The sequence below is a fragment of the Eschrichtius robustus genome, chromosome 20, assembly GCF_028021215.1.
Source record: "Eschrichtius robustus isolate mEscRob2 chromosome 20, mEscRob2.pri, whole genome shotgun sequence".
Classification (NCBI taxonomy): Eukaryota; Metazoa; Chordata; class Mammalia; order Artiodactyla; family Eschrichtiidae; genus Eschrichtius; species Eschrichtius robustus.
This window is the reverse complement of record NC_090843.1, coordinates 54,332,681-54,352,915: the sequence shown is the minus strand read 5'-3', so window position 1 is coordinate 54,352,915 and position 20,235 is coordinate 54,332,681. Positions and strand designations below refer to the sequence as shown.

The window sequence follows — 20,235 nt, the reverse complement described above, 5'->3', positions numbered from 1 at the left end:
AGTCCCTGTCCATAAGAAACTTACAATATAGTCGAAGATGTTGAGCTATATATACATACCCTTTAATTCATTCATTGACTATTCTGCTAGGCTCTGTGATATGAGGTTTTACTATAAATAAAGGTGAATAAAATGCAATCCACCCCCCTAAGAGAATGTACAATCTAGTTAGAGTAAAATGGGAGAGTGGAGAAAGGAAAGGAGGTGATAAAGTATATAACATGAGCCCAGGACTGACTGAGTCAGCTTTATAAACTGAAAGGCTAAAGATGGAAATGACTGGCAGTTTTTTGAGGCAGGTTTTAGAGAAAGGGAAAATAATATGTTGACTATAACATGAATACAAAATAACCAAATGCAAAATTATTTTAAGCAGCTGAAAAATACAGTATTGCTAAAAAGTTGAGGCTACATATGGCAAACTGAGAAATACAAAGGGCAGTCATCAGTAAGAAAACAGAGTGGTTTAAACACTGAATTCAAGAGATTCAGTAGTGAAGGTAACAACATAAAAAACTGAGTTCCAGTAGGGTTGAACAAAAAAATCTTACTTGGGGAATCGAGCACATGTAAAGAGAGAAGGGGCCGAGCCACATATTAATATGTTTCTTGAGGGAAGAGACCATATCTGTTATAAACATAAATAAAAACAATACCTTCATGGAAAAGACTCTGACAAGTACAGGTTTCTGGTAACTGACTGTACTGCTGAACTGAATGAATAAGCATTTTCAGAACTCTAATGAAAAACTGATGAACTCATAAAAGTGCTAACAAAAGATCAAGATGGAAAAAAAATTAATTACATGGGACTGAGTGAACTGATGAGGATGAGTATAATTTTTGTGACTTTCTGTCTGAATTAAAAAAAAAATCCCACAAGGACTCAGAGGCAAAGAATATACAAATCAATTTTGCACTGCAAAGTAAAGGAGCTGTTAAAGTGGAGGATTACTGGACTGAATGTCAATATTATGACATAGTATGAGTGTGTTTCATGTTTGGTAATTGCAATCATTGTTGCTTTTGTTGTGGTCATCCATGTACAATGCTTGGTGTCAGTCTATCTATCTCTTGTAAAAATAAAATACAGTGTGTGTGTGTGGGAAAAAAAATAAATTACTTTTAAAAACCCGTGAAAAAAAATAAAATAAAATAAAAATAAAAAAATAAAAATAAAAACAATACCTCCTTACATTTAATCTATGCTGAAAACCACCAGGAGTCCATTTTCACAGGAATGGTCTGCTGAAGCAATTAATTTCCAGCAGCATAAAACAGAGTTGTGTACTGACCCCCTTTTTCTTTAAATCTATTTCTTAATGACTTTACCAGTTTTGTATACTCTGGAAGAATACTACTTTGTCCACCTTCAAACAAGACAGGAATGTAGCAGATTCTAAGAAGAATCTTAACCTACAAGCACTCCCACAAGTTTTATTTGGGTAAAACTAAGTTTTCACAAAAATATTTAAATCCTACGTATGAATGGTCTGTGTTTGATATATGGAACACCTGCACTTTAGGTACTTGTCAAGGAGCTTATTCTTAATAAATATCAACAACTGGATTGAGGGAAACTATATCCATTGGTCAGACACCAAAGGACAATCTACCCACTCATTCAGACTGACTCTCATGTGATGTGGTTGGTCTTCCCATATTGAGTGCTGTTAAATACTAGACATCCATCTACCTTAGAGATGTTGATGAGGGAAATGATAATTACATAATCCTCTTTATGAGGACCCCTATGAGAAATTAGAGTCTGATAGTATCAAGTTAGTTACCTTTCTGAACTGTTTATTTTTATCTTAAGGACTTTATGAAAAATGCCACCTCATAGAAAAGCTCAGAGTCAAATTTGTGCTCTCTGCCTGCAACAAGACCATTGTGATAGACCTTTTTGGCCTAGATTCTCATTCCATTTTATCCTTACCCTTTGTTTTCGTTTCTTCTTTCTTTTTGTTTTTAATTTGTGATATTTTCTAGTTCATACATCTTTATAAATTGCCTTAAATAGGTTACAAATCAAATACTTAGAGAGACTAGGCAGGTAAAAGTGTGAATCAGCTAGAAATAAGGCAACAGTGGTAGAACTGGGTTTTTAAAGTAAGTCGAATTAAAAACAAAAACACTGAGCAGACAAAACACATTTTTGATCCAAATCCTTGACCGTCCATTTGTAGCCTCTGAATAAGGTACTTAATAAATACAGTGCTGAAAGGTAGGATGGTTGAGAAGATTAAACCAGTTTCAACCCCTCTGCTTAAAATCTTTCTGGAACAAGGGTGTATATAACAGCTAAAAGAACAGGTAAATATCTTGCATTCACACAAAACTTCACGATTTACAAACCATCTTCATATCCTTTTGATTTTCAACTTCACTACGGGGCAGCCCTCACAGCTATGTGCACAAAATGCAGAGATCACAAACTCAAAACAATGCAGGTAATATAAACCAGTGAAGCAGGCAAGGCTGTGATCTTTCCATACAAGACTCATTTTGTTTGCATATTAATCATATTACAATATTCTTCACTTCCAGAGAAATATGCTGTTCTACTTTTCTTGAATATTGCAGTTGTCTAGCTACACTTTCCCCCCATTTTTTATAAAAACATCAATAGAAAAGTATTTCTTCACTATAAACAACAGTGCAAGGGCAATAATAAACAGTAACAGGAAGTGGTAGGAACTTGTTTTCCTGGAGAGCTTATGCCCATCTAAAGGAGGGCAGCTGTGGGACTTCCCTGGTGGAGCCGTAGTTAAGACTCCACGCTCCCAATGCAGGTGGCCCAGGTTCGATCCCTGGTCAGGGAACTAGATGCCACATGCATGCCGCAACTGAGTGTTCACATGCCACAACTAAGGAGCCCTCCTGCTGCAACTAAGACCCAGCAGAACCAAATAAATAAATAAATAATTTTTTAAAAATAAATTAAAAAAATAAAGGAGGGCAGCTGTGACTCAGCTTAGGCCAACTGTTGCCATGGGAAAATGTGGGCCCCACTGTTGCCAAAGCTTCTAATTTTTCAGGATAATCCAAAAATAGAGACTTTACACAAAATACCTAACTCTAAAATATTGACTCAAAAAAATGTTAACGATACAAGGCCAAGCATTTACACTTAGTTTGTCCTACAGGCCGCCAGTGTGCAACTCCTGGCTCAATACTGAATTGAACACAGGTTTTTGAACAGTTGAACAGACTGAGGAAAGTGGAACAAAATTTAGGAATTTATGGTCTAAAATCAATGTCAACAATATTATTCATTCTATTTATTCAATTCAAAGCATAAAAATTACTAAAGAACAAATATTTAATTAATCTTAAGATAAACTCTGCAATGAAAAAACAAAAAACAAATTTTATCATCTTATCTGCAGATACCTTTCCCATGTTCACTGCAGCACTGTCTGTAATAGTGAAAATTTGAAAACAATCTAAAGGCCTATTTCTGTACTGTAGGTATAAAGAAACTATAGTATGATCATATATAAGAAATTCTTTAACATAATAAACTAGATCTACATATACCAATACATCTAGAAAACATTTTTTAGGTGAAAAAAACAAGTTGTAGAATAGTATACAGTATAACATTCATGTAAACTCTAAGCATTATTGTACATTGTTTATGGATACATATATGTATAGTAAAAGTATAAAAACAGAACAAAAGAATATATACAAACTTTAGGAGAACTTTACCACTGGGAACAGGGAGGGAGGGGAGTAGGATTAGAAAGAGGATATCAACTCTAACTGTAATGCCATATTTCTTTAAAAAACAAACAAACAAAAACCCCACAAAAACTCTAAAGCAAATATGATAAAATGTTAACATCTGTTAATTCAGGTAGTAGTTATGTGGATATTTTGTTATATTACTGCAGGTACTTCTCCTGCATGGTTGACATGTTCCATAACAAAAATAAACAAACTATAAATATGTAAAATAAAATTTAGAAGAAAAAACAAAAAGTACTTTCCTATGTATAGGTCCCATGATAGGCCCTCTTAAAACAAGCTGAATATGTAAATGATATGAAAGCAATGAAGTAATAAATCCTACACTTTTGAGGTCCTACTGTGTAGAATTTTGGAGTCAAATAGTGGAAGTTCAAATATCAACTTGGCCACCTACAAACTGACCTTGGGCAAATCTTCAAACTTCCTAAGCCTGTTTGCCCACATATAACTGGAGCTAACATCACCACCTACTCAAACAACTGTGGTGAAGCTTAGATAATCAGTGTTAAGGGCTTGTCTACCATTTTACTTCCCTCAATAGAGTTCTAGAATAGTGAAGATGTACAAAGAGAATAACTTCACTTTGAAGATGATACGGCACAGTACCTTTTGCACTTCTACATACATTATCAATGTAAAAGAGACACTGCTGGGGGCTTCCCTGGTGGCGCAGTGGTTGAGAATCTGCCTGCCAATGCAGGGGTAAACGGGTTCGAGCCCTGGTCTGGGAAGATCCCACATGCCGCGGAGCAACTGGGCCCGTGAGCCACAACTACTGAGCCTGCACGTCTGGAGCCTGTGCTCCGCAACAAGAGAGGCCGCGATAGTGAGAGGCCCGCGCACCGCGATGAAGAGTGGACCCCGCTCGCTGCAACTAGAGAAAGCCCTCGCACAGAAACGAAGACCCAACACAGTCAAAAATAAATAAATAAATAAATAAATAAATAAATAAATAAATAAAAGAGACACTGCTTTCCTAGTGTCCAAGGACAGAGAACAAATCAGTTTTGCCATCACAAGAAGGCAGAAGGTAAAGGCAGACTGCCCTATTACTATTACATCAATTTGTTTTAATCATCTTAACATCACCATAATAACAACCACCATTTACTGAGTACTATGTGCAAGGTACTGTTCTAGGCTCTTTAAATACATTAACTCACTTGACATATCAGATAAAGTTTTATATAAGCTATAACAAGAGACAAAAATAGTAGATACCTTAAGATGATGAATTCAAAGAAAATTTCTTTCAGTTAGAAAAAAAAAATTAGGGAAGGCTGCCTGGAAAAGGAGAACCTGGTATGCAGATTTGAAGGATATATAGGTCAGAAGATACACAGAGAAAAAGAGATGGGAGGGAGTGGTAAAGAGTGAAAATGCCATAAGGAACAGAAAGTATCTTCATAAGGTTGAATCACCGGATACATGGCAGGCAAGAAGATAAAGAATAAGCAAGTGAGCTAGGACACCAAAGAAAAGACCTTGAGTGTCCATTTAGGATTAAACAAACATCTATTAAATACCATGTTTCTAGTAAGGTACCCTTTGCATTTATTCATATACAAAGCTGACTAAATATAGTAAAAACCTGGCAATGGGTTTTTGGCAAGAAAGTGACTTGAGAACCGTGGTTCAGGAAAATTAATCTGGCACTTTACATAATATCCCACATAATTCCTCCTCTTATTCTCTACTATGGATGGCTAATGACGCCCAGTTTCTCAATTCCACCCAGACACCCAAGCCACAAATCTGAGATGTCTTCTAATACTTCCCTCTCCTCATCACACACTACTCATTCACAATTCTACCTCCTAAACCTTTCTCCAATCAACAACCTTCATTGTCACTGTCTTATTTCAAGCACTTACCATTCTTTCCTGAAAAAGCCTCCTAAGTGACCTTCAAACTCCAATCTGTATTCCTCACTGCCACCTACATAAACTACCTAAATACACATCTGATCATAATGCTCACCTTTGCTTAAAATTGTGTCTTCCAAATTGCCTATAAACCACACAGAATTTGTAAATTCTATCAATCTGGCTCATATGTACCTTTCCAGCCTCATATTCACATGTACCCTACAATGCCCTCTGCAAACTACTTTCCAGCATACACATAATAGTTTTTCATGCTTTTGTATCTGTATATGTTGCTCTTCCCTCTACCTCAAACGACCTTCTCCCATGTCCACTCCAATTATTCATTCAAGATTCAGTTTAAATATCATCCCGCTCAACTGTCTTCAGTGGGGAGATTTGATGAGCCCTGCAATAGCGTAATTGACAGATATCATACACTATGTACACCACTACAACCCAGGACTCATATTTAAAATACTATATAAGGACACTGAATTTCCTATCCATTTAATTATTTCATTAAGAATCTAGAGAAAATTCAAATTCAAGAAAGTTCTAATTTCAACCAAGTTTTCCCCTTTTTATAAAACTGAACGGCAAGAAAAAATATTCTTAAAATTTGACAAATCTAGATTTGGGGAGTTAAGATTTATCAAAGGAATGAACAGGTGATGAATATTCTGCCTATCAAAGTTATTTATCATATATGAATAAACAATGAAAAAATTAGATATAAGAGAATTAACAAATTTTAACCTCTTTAATGATTCAGCAGTCACTTCAAATTTTTACAGCATTACTATGGTGCTATACTTTTATAATCACAAATCTTAATATAAAGTTATAATATAAAAACAACATAAAAAATCAATATTTAAGCTTTCTAGCTCTTTGGACGTGGGCTAAATGAGAGTTTTCCACGTTAACAGTGGATCTTTAAAGAGAAATTTCTCTCCACCTACTGAGAAAAACAGCAAAGGCCTATACATTTAGAGAAATTAAAAACTATCTCAGGCCATTAGTTCTCATTTTTATGGAAGCAACATAATATACACCAAAGCCTCAAATATAACTAGCATAGAGGACATCTAAGATCCAAAGTACTTTAAATGAATACTGCTTTAAAAATTTTAGAAATAATATCTTATGTTGGAATCAACCTTGACTCTTTTCTTTCTTCTTCTATATTCAATCAATTACCTGGATCTGCCAAGTTTACTGCCTCAATATTTGTTGAATTATTCTCTGTATACCCTTAACAGTACTACCACAGTTCACACCATCGTCTCTCACCTGGACTGGACCAATTTCAACAGGTCTTCTTAAATCTAGCCTTGGCCTATTAACATCTATCTTCTACTCAGCCCCAGAATTATCTATTTAAAATACAATCCGACCATATCTCTTCCTTATTTAAAAACAACCCTTCATTGGCTCCCTATTTTTTATTTAACAAATATTTAAATAGCACTTACTATATGCTAGTCACTGCTTTAAATGTTTTAGAAGTGTTCACTTACTCCTCACAACTACCTATGAGAATTTAAATAACGAGCTTTTATATTGTGTGTGTGTGTGCGTGTAATGTAACACAGCTATGTAAGCAGCAGAGTTGAACACAGGCATCTGGGCTCCACAATTGGGGCCCTTATTCACTGCACTATGCTGCCTCCCTATTTCCTGAAGTCCACATGCTTTAACACAGTTTATAAGGTCTTTCTTTGATTAGGATCTGGTCCCTTCCCACATTTCAAATCTTATTTCTAACCAAGCCCCACTTTGCTCAAACTCCAGTTAACACTGAGCACCTTGTAATGCATGCCTTCCCTCTCCTCATTTTGTGATCTTTATGATTTTACTACTGCTGTCCCCTGTCTGGAGTACTTTCTAGCACCTCAACACAGTTCTTATAACAGAATGCACTGAACACACTCTGATGAAAGAATGAATTTTTAATGCGTCGTAAGAAATAATAAACAAAAATGTTCTACTATTAATTACACTGGTAGACATATAAAACATGAAAACACCAAATATCTTAGAACTCAAGTCTCCAATACACCTAACGGTTATCCTGTTAAAACACACACAAACAACAACCAAAAAAACTTCCCCCAACCTTGGTTCTCCTCAACTCTTTCTTGCTCCTTCCGAACACCCATATCTGCTCAACAGCCCAAAACAAAAAACACCTCAATTCTTCACCTTCCTCATTCCTTGTTTCTCTTACTTCCCATATCAAACTGGTTATTAATTTATACATACTCAATCCCTTTCGAATCCATTCAACCTGCACTGCCTCTTAAATAGTCTCCACAGGTCTATCTACCTCCATCCACTCCACAGCTGCATCTTCCACAATGCTGACAGTTGCCTTTTTAAAAAGGAAATCTAATGATGTTACTTATCATAACTTAAAATCATCCTCTGGCACCTCAAGGGTAAAAACTGGTTTCAGTAAGCTTCTCAACTAGGAAGCTTACTGACAATACAGATATCCCTGGTGCCCCCCACCATGGAATTTTTATTGCTTTTTATTGCATGAGTCTAAGATGGAGTCTGCAAACGAAGATGGTCCATGTGCCAACCCACTTTACAGGCCAGATCAGGGTAATGTTCTCACTCCTCTGTACTCACCAATCACTCCAGCCATACTGAACTACAGCTACATGTAACTTCCCTCACTAACCAAGGTGTACTTATGAGACTAGGTACAAATTACTCCCCAAACAACATGACAAGATTTCTTCAAAAATGTTTAACCAGCATCTTTGTGACGACCTCCTTGAAAACTTTGGGCCCTCAGGACTTCCCTGGTGGTCCTATGGGTAAGACTCCTCACTCCCAATGCAGAGGGCCGGGGCTCGATCCCTGGTTGGGGAACTAGATCTCGCACGCATGCCGCAACTAAGAAGTCCGCACAACGCAATTAAAGATCCTGCGTGCTGCAACTAAGACCTGGTGCAACCAAAATAAGTAAATAAATATTTTTAAAAAAGAGAGGGCTTCCCTGGTGGCGCAGTGGTTGAGAATCTGCCTGCCAGTGCGGAGGGCACGGGTTCGAGCCCTGGTCTGGGAGGATCCCGCGTGCCGCGGAGCGGCTGGGCCCGTGAGCCACGGCTGCTGGGCCTGCGCGTCTGGAGCCTGTGCTCTGCTGCAGGAGAGGCCGCGATGGTGGGAGGCCCGCGCGCCGCGATGAGGGGTGGCCCCCGCTTGCCGCGACTGGGGAGGGCCCTCGCACAGAAACGAAGACCCAACACAACCAAAAAAATAAAAAAATATAAAAATAAATTTAAAAAAAAAAAAAAAAAAAAAGAGAAAACTTTGGGCCCTCATCTCACCAAGTACATATTTTGATTGTAGCACTATTATGCTACCTTTGCATGTTCATAAATTTTAAGATCTTTGAGGTCAAGGGCTGACAATCACGTTTGTATCCCCAGTGCTTAGAATATAATATATCTAAATAAATGTTTGCTGGACAGAAAAATTGATGAAAATTTAAAAGAGAAACAAAAATATGTAATGGTACTGAATAAGTTTTTTTAAAAGTAGAAGCCCAATGATATTTTCTGTACAAGTGATACAATGTAAGGGCAAGATATAAAAACAACTGAAAGAACTGTAATAACTGCAATTCTCAAGAATAACCTTGCACTCAAGTTATAAATTCTCCTTAGTGTAAAATAAATATCTTTCAGGACACAGATCTACCAGTTCTGTTTTTAAAATAAGAGTCCAATTGGTCAAAAATACTTTCTTTTCTGCTGCAGTATTTACAAGCTTTTTGAGGGAAAGGGAAGAACAAGGAGGATTCAAATACTAGCACAGCACCAATGAATAAGATACCCTATTTGCTTTGCTTCTCAGATTACAGCAGTCTCCCTCCAAATAAGCCCCCAAATGTGGAGCTCTTCTCTAAAATCCCAACACTGAACTTTACTCTCAGAGTAATTTCTAGACGGATATATAATTCACTTAAACATAGCTCCTTCAAAGGCTTTCTCGGATCTTTATTCTCCAAACCACTGTTAAAATATTTTATTTTTTTAAAAAGCTAGAAAAAATTGGGGGTTATTTAAATTAATAATATTTAAAATTCTAAACAAAATTTTCCTGATAGTTAAAATAAAGATGTAAATTGTTTTAATAAATGGGGAAGAAGAGGTGACTCCACCTTACAGAAGAATTCCAAATAACATATGTAAACAGACACTCCCCCCCACACACCCCCACCGCCGACATGGAACTGGAGTCACTTCCAAAGGATAAAGTAAGAGAATGGAAAAATAATAACTTTATGAGAAAACTGGCAAACACTACGTTAACCAAGTGATGAAATATCATGTAGCCTCTGACATGATGTGATGAGAAGTGCACTTCACCTCTGTGGTATTTTTTCCAAAAACCCATAACCCATCTAATCATGAAAAAACACCAGACAAACCCAGTGTGGAGGACATTTTACAGAATACCTGACCAGGACTCCTCAAGACTGTAAAAGTCATGAAAAACAAGGAAAGACTGAGAAACTATCACAGACCAGAGGAGAGTGAGGATAAAAGACAACCAAATGTTACGTGGTACCCTGGATTAAATCTGAACAGAAAGAGGCCATTAATGGAAAAACAGTGAAATCCAAATAAAGTCTGGAGTTTAGCTAATAGTAAATACCAAGATTCACAAACGTAGCACAGAAACATAAGATGTTAACAATGGAGGAAATTGGGTGCAGGGTATACACAAGAACTCTCTGCACTATCTTTACAACTTGACTACAAATCTAAAATTTTTCCAAAATAAAAAGGTTTTTTTAGAAAGAAAAACAGGAAAAACGTGGGATTATTTAAATTAATATTTAAAAGTACAGTTTTGTTAAAATAAAGATATAAATGTACTTTGCAGTTTAAATAACATGCTTATGAGCAATATAATTTTATATTAAAAAAAAGGAATTAGTCCATTTGGCATTGATTTACATAGCACTTCTTGCCTACTAAGAAACTCTGAAGCCATCTCTGGTTTCAGATACACATAATGGATAAAGGGGAAAGAATCCCTAATACTAATTCTTAAGAAATACATTTAAAACTATAAGAGCTATATTAATGTATTAATAACTGCTTATTTATGATTAAATTGTATGTTAATTCTCTTCCTTAAAAAAAGTCTCTAACAATAAAAAAATATCTACTGAAGGATTTACAGGCCTTTTATCCAATAATAGCAACCGCCCTATGAGTTACATACTGTCAACGTTATCCATATATAGATTAGGAAACTGAGGCTTATTGCTCAAGGCTCATAGCTGATAAATTGTGGAGTTAGGATTAGAATCTAAAATATTCATTTTTGGTTTTAGTCAACAGCTTTATTTAATTTTCTCTGATAATGCTAAATGTATAGCTTTTTCCCACCCTTAAAAAATAAGTTAACCAAAAAAAAAAATTATAATAATAATCAATACAATTGACTCTTTTTTTTTTTTTTTTAGGCCACATCACGTGGCTTGTTGGATCTTAGTTCCACAACCAGGGATCGAACCCAGGTCCTCGGTAGTAAAAGCGCAGAGTCCTAACCACTGGACCGCCAAGGAATTCCCAATACAATTGACTCTTTTATCTTCACTTTCCCTTCTTCTGCAGTCAGCATATTTTTGATAAAATAAAAACAAATATGGAAGGGAAGATGAAAATATAAAATATATGCCTTATGCATACAAAATACTAAAATCATAACACATATCCTTTTATCTTGCCGCAGATTAAAAGTGAATTAATCCACAACATGCAAATCCTTAATAACATAAGCTTTCAATTAAATTCCTTAAAAATTTCCCAGATTCTTAATTTCACTGTTATCAAAAGACAGTCTCTCAGAAAATTTCTTAACAGCCTCAGTTAACTGTCAGTAATTCTTGTCAGCACATAAGCGCTCAAGGACCAGCTAATCAAAATGCAAAGAACAGAAACGCAAATGAAATTTATCCAGTTGGGTTAATTCATTTCTTATAGGTGAGAGTTTTGTGGCCCTGAAACAACTATGTCGTAAGTATGACCCTGTTCCTGGGACAACATAAAATCTCTGTAAAGGAAGTATGAACACTTTTCCCTCCTTCACCTTAATTCCAGAGAGATCACTGGAAGTTAGCCACTATAAAGAACTATAGGATATCTCATTTCCTTTCACATAACCCCATATTCAATCAAATGCAAAAAGTATTTATTTACTTATTAATACCACTTGTATGTATTTAAAAGATTTAATATTGATTTACTGATATTATTACTACTACTTGTATGTATGCAGCAAGTATTTACTTATTAATATTACTATAAAGCAGTATTAGGCATTTTCTGGAAGTCCCTATTCAAATGCCTTATGCAAGCAAAATAGTTACAAGACCATGTTAATAAATACCAATTTAAATGATGCAGGCAATAAATGCCACCAGTTTTCACCATTTTAGAAAAGAAATTAACATAAAAATAGTTATGAAAAGAGTCCATTTTGTCAAAAGAAAAAGGAATGTTTGTTTGATCATGCAAGGCAATACCCAAGTGATTCACTGACTACAATATTTACCTCATTCTAGCTACTAACCCAACATGTGACCTTGGGAAAAGAAATTCTCTGAATTTTAGTTCTCTCATCCATAAAAAATACTATTCTATCTCAAAAAGTAGCTGACAGAACAAATGAAATGCCATGTTCAATATATTTACAAAGTTCTAGGAAAATGTTTACAACAATGTTAGATGACAATAACTTTAGAGGATACTTTTCCAGAAGTATCCTTGACAAATCCACAAATCAATCCTAACTAGGTAAGTTTCAACTAAAAGCCACCAACTTTTAAAGAGAAAACAATAAATCAAAATAATAAGCCCTTATGATACCTGCATCCAATGACTATAAAGCATTTCACCAATATCAATTAAAATTCGTAACTGCCGTGGCAAGGTTAAAAATTATACACACAGCAGAAGTTAAACTAAGGTTCCACTTAAATGACCAGCCAACATGCCATATCAACCAGCAACAAAGCTAAAACAAGTCAAAAAGCCTTCACTGCAGTTACCTGTTAGGCTTATGTAATATGGCATCTTCATGAAATACAGATTTCTCAAAACATGTGGCCTTCAGCAACTAAGATTCACTCTACAGCTAAGCATCTTCAGGAGAATAGGTTTGCTTTTTCTTTTCAGAAGTCCCTGTATCAGCAGTTTTTTTGTTTGTTTTTGTTTAGTTTTATTTTAAATAGAGCAACTTTTAAAGTAAAAAAAAATTGTATAGTAAAAGTGGCAAAGAATTCCCACTTTAACTATTTCTCTCTCTCTAAAGTGCATAAAAACAGATTACCCATCATAATGAAATATTTTCACAACAGAAACTTACAACCAAGTAAAAAAATCTCTTTTAGGACCACAGCGGACATGACAGGCGTGGTTTAAAACCAACTGAGCCTCAAGTCCCTTTGGCAAAAGAGTGCATGACTCACTGCTTTAGAACTCAATGGGAAGAATTGGAAAATTCACTCTGAATGCCCGAAGATTTTGCTTTGGATTTGTTTTTTAAGATATCTCCATCCTAATGCTGACAACTGCCACAGTTTCTATGGCTTACCTATTGAGATTAAGATGACAAATTCTGAATAATATGAACCACAGGTAAACAAAAAGTAAGGTACTATTTTTTCTTGGACACTGAAAATATGAGGCATAAGGTAAAGTCATATATACAGTATTATTTATTGCATAAGAGGGAGCAACATTTACACTGAAAAAATATAGACAATGAAACACGGATATTCTAGCTGGAAAACCAAAAATTATCAGATACTGATTTTTCCCTTCCAGAAACATCTCTAAATCTTTTATATACCAGAGTAATTGTATCTGGAAAAAAAGATACCAAGTAAGTCTACTAAAAAATTAATCCATCCCAATCTCATTAGAAGTTTTATAGGTATAGAATTATGAAGAATTTTAAAAACTGCTCTCCAAATTAAGCAAAAGATTCTGCCACATGTACCAGAAACACACATAGATACACATTTAGAAGTAAAAGCTCTCTTACTTAAGTCAAATTATTTTAAACTCCTAATCAGCTAATAATCTACTGAAAAATCTCAGCTCTTAGTATGCTTTTATAGCTACAAATACTAGGGGTGGGGATATGTTAGACACATAACACAGTGAATTATCATAATAACCTCATTCCTCACCACATGAACCCTTCTACTTTCTAATCACATTAAAAATAACAAAAATGTAAAAATATATCATACACTGACAAAGTCATAAGGCCCATCAAAATCACATTTACAACATGAATTTGACATTCTTCTGAGAACATCTATTCACATGAACGCTTGATACAAGACATTAAAATGACTTACCCTCTCTTACAGTAGCACCTTACTGAAAGGTCTCTTCCAAAGGACAACACAAGAGAAAGGGTCATATAAAGAGCATTTAACACAAATTATCTTATCCTTTCTTACTCACTTTGATGTTCATTATTTAAAAATCACAGATTTACTGTTTTAATGCAAACTAAAGTTAAAGAAAACATCTGCAATGTTCTCATTAGATATTTGCAATATTCCTACTACTATTTTTTGCCAAATATTTCTGGCATTCGTTAATCTACACTTACTTAACTAAAACAATAAAAAACATTAAGAAGTGTGTACATATATGTGTGTGTGTATGTATATGTACAGATACATAGAGACAATAAGTATTCGCTTTCGAGCAGGGACATTGCTTTTTACCCCAATCATTCAATACCCACCTTGCAAAAAAGGTGGAAACTAAAAACACGAGATTTTAAGATTTACTACAGAGAAACGCCTTTGTTGTAGTACCAATTAGCATCAAATAACCTTACAAAACATAAGCAAGAGAAAAATGCTATGAAAGGGCAATCTAGCATTTCACAGCTTCTGCTCTCTTACTCCACCCAGTCTCCTCGGCTCAATGGCTGTTCACAGCAACCACAAATATTAGCCCATTTTTAAAAAAGGTGTGGGAGAGGCACCGAAATTGGGCTAACTCCATCAAAATCAAGATATACAGAAATATTTTGTGAAAAATTAAGTTCCATTCTGGTTTATAAAAATAACAGCTTTGTTTCATTTAGGAGACCCTCCCCTTGTGAACAATCCAAACAATGATCATTTATAATAGAACATGAAAGAATAAATCACCCTAAACACAGATTACTCTTATGCTTTAATAAAAACTGCAATTTGCAACTGCCAATTATTTTGCAAAACTGTGTCCTGAAAGATACCCATGAGAGATTAAAAGCTAGCTAATGCCTTAGACCCAAATCATAATTTTTTAAGTAACAGCTTTTAATATATTCAACACTATATCACTACCGACATACCCAACCGGGAAATCTTCCCGATTAAAAGACTGGACCCTGCAGCAATCAAGCTCTGCTGCAGCAAAAACGAAAAAAAAATTTTTTTCAAGCAAATACTACTGTAGCAAAAGGGCAGGGATGACATTACTGGTATGAAAGGCCCAAGCGCTGTCTCCTCCACCCTAGCCTCAAAATGAAATTCACACAAAACGATCCCACCTCGCAACAAAAACAGAATTACCAAAAATGGCACAAATTTTTTGTTTAGCCTTTAAAACGTTATCAATCTCAAGGATTGTGTGTTAAAGTAAAGGTCGGAATATCAGTAATATCTTTATTCTCTCCCGACTGCCTCTTAAGTAAAGGGGGAGGGGGGACCTTGGCATGACATCGCCCATTGAGAACGAAACCACAAATCTGGTTCTTCGCTTCCAAAGCACAATTTCTTAACCAAAGGATTGATATAAATTGGACCCAAACCCCAGCCCCAAAAGAAAATCTCCTGCCCTGCTCCCAAGGAGTTTCTTGCTAAGTCACCGAAGAAAAGCAGAATCACAAATAAAGCCAAGGCACCTTTCTGTCTTATCTCAGATATTGAAAACCTCCTCCTCCTCTCCACTCTTCTGTCTAGAGAGGTAGAGTTAAAATTTGCCCACCACCTCAAAGGCATTTTCTCACCTGGGAGGCTACGGAAGGCACTGCGTTTCCTAAATCAGTGGGGAGATTAGATTAGAAGGAGAATGGCTGAGGGCCTCGAAGCTCAGTGCTGTAACGTCAAAAGGCAACTCCCGTTGAAGGAGCCGGTGGCAGAAAAGAAAATCCTGCCTGATTTGGTGGGTGGGTGCTGCGGATGGTTCGGTGGGTCGGGCCGCTCCTCCTCAGTGGGTGCAGAGGCTGGACCACTGCGCAGGGGGACCAGGGAAGGGCTGGACCATCGTTCTCAGGTCAACCCCATCCTAAGGACAGGTGGGGGACGGAACGCCTGAAGGCCTGTGGGTGCCGAGGCGGCTTGGGGCTGAGCCCGGTCCCTGAGCGCCAGCCGCGGGTGGGGTGGGGACTGCGGAGCTCGCCTTCCGCGGCGGGGGAGAGGAGGGCCGAACCCTTTCCCCAAGATCAGAGAGAGACCTGCTCTCCACGCCCTTCCTACCCAAGAATACTTTTCTTGCTAAGTCACCAAGGGAGGAGGGCGATCCCTTCCCGGGGAGGGCCGCGGGTGGAGCCGCGGCGGCCCTGGCACCCCCCGAACCCGAGCCAGGGAGGAGAGTAGCGAGGGCAGCGCCCTCCCCGGCCTGTCCCCCCTCCTCCCGTGTCTCTCACTCAACGGCCGTCGCGGCCGCCATTTTGAGAGCGAGAAGAGAAGAAGAAGGAGGAGGCGGCGGCAGGGGGAGGGGAGTATGGGAGGGAGGGGACCGGCGCAGCCACATCGTCAGGCCGCCGGGCCCGGCCCGCAGCCGCCGGAGCGCGGTGGAGAAGACAGAGGGGAGGGCGCAGACCCTTGCCGCCTTACCGGAGCGCTGCACCGCCGCCTCCGCAGGGCCTCTTCCGTCCTTCACTCCCATCCACCGGCGGGGGAGGGGGAGAGGGAGAGGGAAGGGAGGAAGGAGGGAGGGAGGGAAGGAGGGAGGGGGAGGATGGCGCGCTGGGCCCTGTCCCGGGGAGGGGGAGGGGAGGGGAGCGGGCGGGCTCCTCAGCCGTTCCGGGGCTCGAGCCCAAGCCTGGCGCTCGCGGTTTCTCTCGCTCGCGCCCGAGCTCTCCCCTCCTTCTCCTTCTCGCTCCCTGGACTCCGGGGTCGCTGCTCGTTCGCTCGCTCACTCGCTATCTCGGCCGCCGGACTCCGCCGCCGCCCCGCCGCTCCAGCTCCGTCTGTCACAGGAGCTGCCCCAACGCCCTGACGTCACCACGCCGCCGCCGCCGCCGCCGCCGCCGCCGCCGCCGCCGCCGCCGCCGCCGCCGCCCCACACCCGCGGGGAAGAGGGAGGGGAGGGGAGGGGAGGGGAGGGGGCCCGGAGCGGAGGAGGGGCTGCGGCGCATGCGCCGGCCTGGGCCGGGCCCTGAGCCGCGCTGCCTTCCGCTTAGGCGGTGGGTTGCTGGTGCGGCTGGGCGGTACCGAGGGATAGGCGGACGAGTTTGCGCGGGAGGCGCTTCTTCTCGCCCTCCGCACGCCTCTGTAACCTGGAAAAAGGCTCTCGGCTCCCTTTTCCTAGACCCTCGTCTGACTGCTGCGGCCCCTCACGAACTCCGGCTCTCTTCACGTCCCCGCCCTGCTCTTGGCCACGAACGGCGCTCTCCCCTCTTCCCCCGGCCAACAGAAGAGACCAGCTGGCCCCGGTGGATTCCGTGCCCCGATAGGCTTCAGAAAGCGGAGCCCGGGCCAGGATGTCGCCCCTTCTACCTCCGGCCTTTGGGTTTATTTCCCAGGGGCCGGGGGCGGAGGGGAGGAGAGGGGAGTAGGTTGGGTTGGCTTGGGGAGAAGAGCTGTTGAGGTTGAAAGGCTGATGGAATGCCTAATTATCTTCATTTTTATTATAGATTTCTAATTGGGAGGATTCGCTTTTAGATGTGATTCAGCTATTCTTTTCCTTAGTCACACACACGCACGCACACACACATCTGCGACTATGGAAGTCTCGAAACTGATGCCCAAAGAAAGACCTGGAACTTTATCCGTACAAGGCTTGAGCGCGCGCGCGCGCGTGTGTGTGTGTGTGTGTGTGTGTGTGTGTGTGTGTTTGCTAATTTATGGGTTGAAATACTGAGGACAGGTCTTGGGGATTTGTAGTCAATGTTTTGCACACAGACATTTGATTTAAAAGCGGCCAGATTTGAGGTTCTGAATTATCCAATGTGGAATATCCTTTTAGTAAGAGTTGTTTAGTATGATTATCTCATCACTAATTTGTATTGTCCAAGGAAACTCTTTTCCTAAAACATAGGTTTAGGCTTGTGTTTATTGATTTTATTGCTTTCCTTTATGTAGGCAAATACACTGCCTTTGAGAAGCAGCTGGGTTAATGAGAGAACTTGGGTATGTATAAGTGTGACCTTGAGTAAATTACTCTCTCTGGCCCCGGTTTCTCTATAAAATAGCCCTAATAAGTAACTAACTTGTAAGGCTTTTGTGAGAATTAGGAGATGCTGCATGTGTACAGTATATGGTAATTCATGGTTACCATATACTGGTAACTCATGTAGCAATTACTGTTACTTGATACAAAAACAAGTTTCCTTTTATCAAGAAAGATTGTAAGTCTCTAACCCTGCAGGTGTTCAAGAAGAATATGAGTGAATTGTCTGGAGGGTTTGGGTTCTCTCCTTTATGAAGGCAGGGAAGGAAATCAGAAGGTCTCTGGAATGTTTTTTCCAGGTTTACAGTTCTGGGATTCTCTAGCTGGGTAAGGACAGCAAGAGAGGCACAGAAGTTTGGTCTGTGCCACGTCCATAACAGTCAATAAACATGAAATAAATTAACATCCCCTGTTCTAAGAGTTGGTTCCTTTTTACCTTTTAAAATATTTATTATTGCCTGACATCACACTATTAAGATTTAATCAGCTGAGTATATCAGTTCTTATTTCTTAAATCAATGTTCTAAAAGCCAACAAAATTGCCCAGAAATCAGAATCACATTGATAATCACTGATTTAATACAAACAGCACTAACCCCCCTAAACCTTGAGCTCATAGACTCAGGTATTCAGAATACTTTAAAATATGTATTAGGTAATTATGAATTAAACTGAGATCAGGTTTTATTTCTATAGCAATCCTTCAAAAAACAACAGACTCCCTTGGGAGGAATGCATAAAAGCTTTCTCCCTGGATTATAATTTTTCTGAAAAGAAATAAAACTGTGTTGTGTGCTTAACTTGATATGGCGCGATGTGTTCTGGTTCTGTGCACTTTCTTTTCAATTGCTAAAATGATAGATCCATCTTAATAAACACTTTTTAGTCTATTGAGAATGGAGAATTAGGACATCTATGCTATTAATCATAATTCATAAGGACTTATACAGAACCTACTATATCCATCCAGGAAACATTTAATAATGAATATTTTGGGTGATGTTTCTTGAAAAAAAGTAAGTATAAACATCGATTTTACTTAACACAATCTAACAATCTCCCCATTCAATTGAATTGCAAATCTTTATTTTTCCAGCAGACATTTTCAAAATGGAAACATTTGTTTCAGTTGCTGCAGTAAAATTAGTGTTAGTTTAAACAATTCTGCAAATCAGCTGACTGGAAGAAACACTCTAAAAATACTGCTACTGGGGAGAGGACAAAATATCTTCTAAAAGTAGCTCCAGAGCAAAAATCTGTTAACAATGAGCAAAAATGTTAACACATTATTTTGAGAATGAAACTGTCCTCTGTTTATAGGTAAACATACATCTTTGTATGTGTGTACCTGATAGAAAGCAATTAGCAAATGGTGAGAAGGTAGCTTTCAGGCATACAAGTTATGTGTATCGATGTCCCATTTGAAAGAAAACCATGAACCGACTGGCAAGACTCACTCTAGGAGATTTTGGCTAAATAATTTGTGTACCTGCATTTCCCCAAAGCATGGACATGTCAGTGAGGGCAAGTCCAACTAAACCAGTCATTCTTCATCTCAGCATCATGACACCCTCATGTGTCATGAACATTGTGAGGCCATAGAAACAAATTACAGACTATTAAAGGAGGTGAAACTCACAGCCTGGACATAGAAGAAATATTTAGAAGCAGCACCTTGTAATCTGAAACCTTTAAAAAAAATACATATATACATACATATATATATATATACACACACACACACATAGAAAATAATTTTTAAACTGCTAACATAAAGAAACAATACAAAAGGATGTATCAGATTCATTCTAGATGTCACCACAGTAGACCAGGCAAAGGGTAAACCAAGCTTTCTTCCCCTTTATGCCTGTTTGTACGCCCAGTAAAGTAAAAGATTAATTCTCACCTAGAGGACTCAAAGCTTTATGAAGGAGGTGATTTAAAGCAGACTTTTAAAAATGGCTAGTTTTCATTCATTCAACAAATATTTAATTGAGTATCTTCTATGTACCAGACCCTGTGCTGAGTGCTCAGTATACACAATGAATAAAACAAACAGAATCCCTGAGCTCATAGAGTTTATATTCTGGTGAAAGACAGAAAAAAGGTGACAAAGCTATGAAGGCAATAAACGGTTTTGAGATGGAGAAAAATAGGAAGGACCA

The 20,235-nt window shown here is 38.6% G+C and overlaps 1 protein-coding gene across 2 annotated transcripts in view; it reads right to left on the bottom strand.

Moving 5' to 3' along the window:
* Nucleotides 1–16,892, bottom strand: part of PAFAH1B1 (platelet activating factor acetylhydrolase 1b regulatory subunit 1) — an 81,524-nt gene extending 64,632 nt beyond the window's left edge. Inside the window, exon 1 of one of the 2 annotated variants that reach the window (XM_068529590.1) lies at nt 16,513–16,892. The gene's annotated coding sequence lies outside the window, so the exon portion shown is untranslated. Of the gene's footprint in view, nt 1–15,683; nt 15,703–16,512 lie in introns of those variants that run through there. The other variant, XM_068529591.1, reaches the window with a different exon arrangement.
* Nucleotides 16,893–20,235: the final 3,343 nt, after the last annotated feature.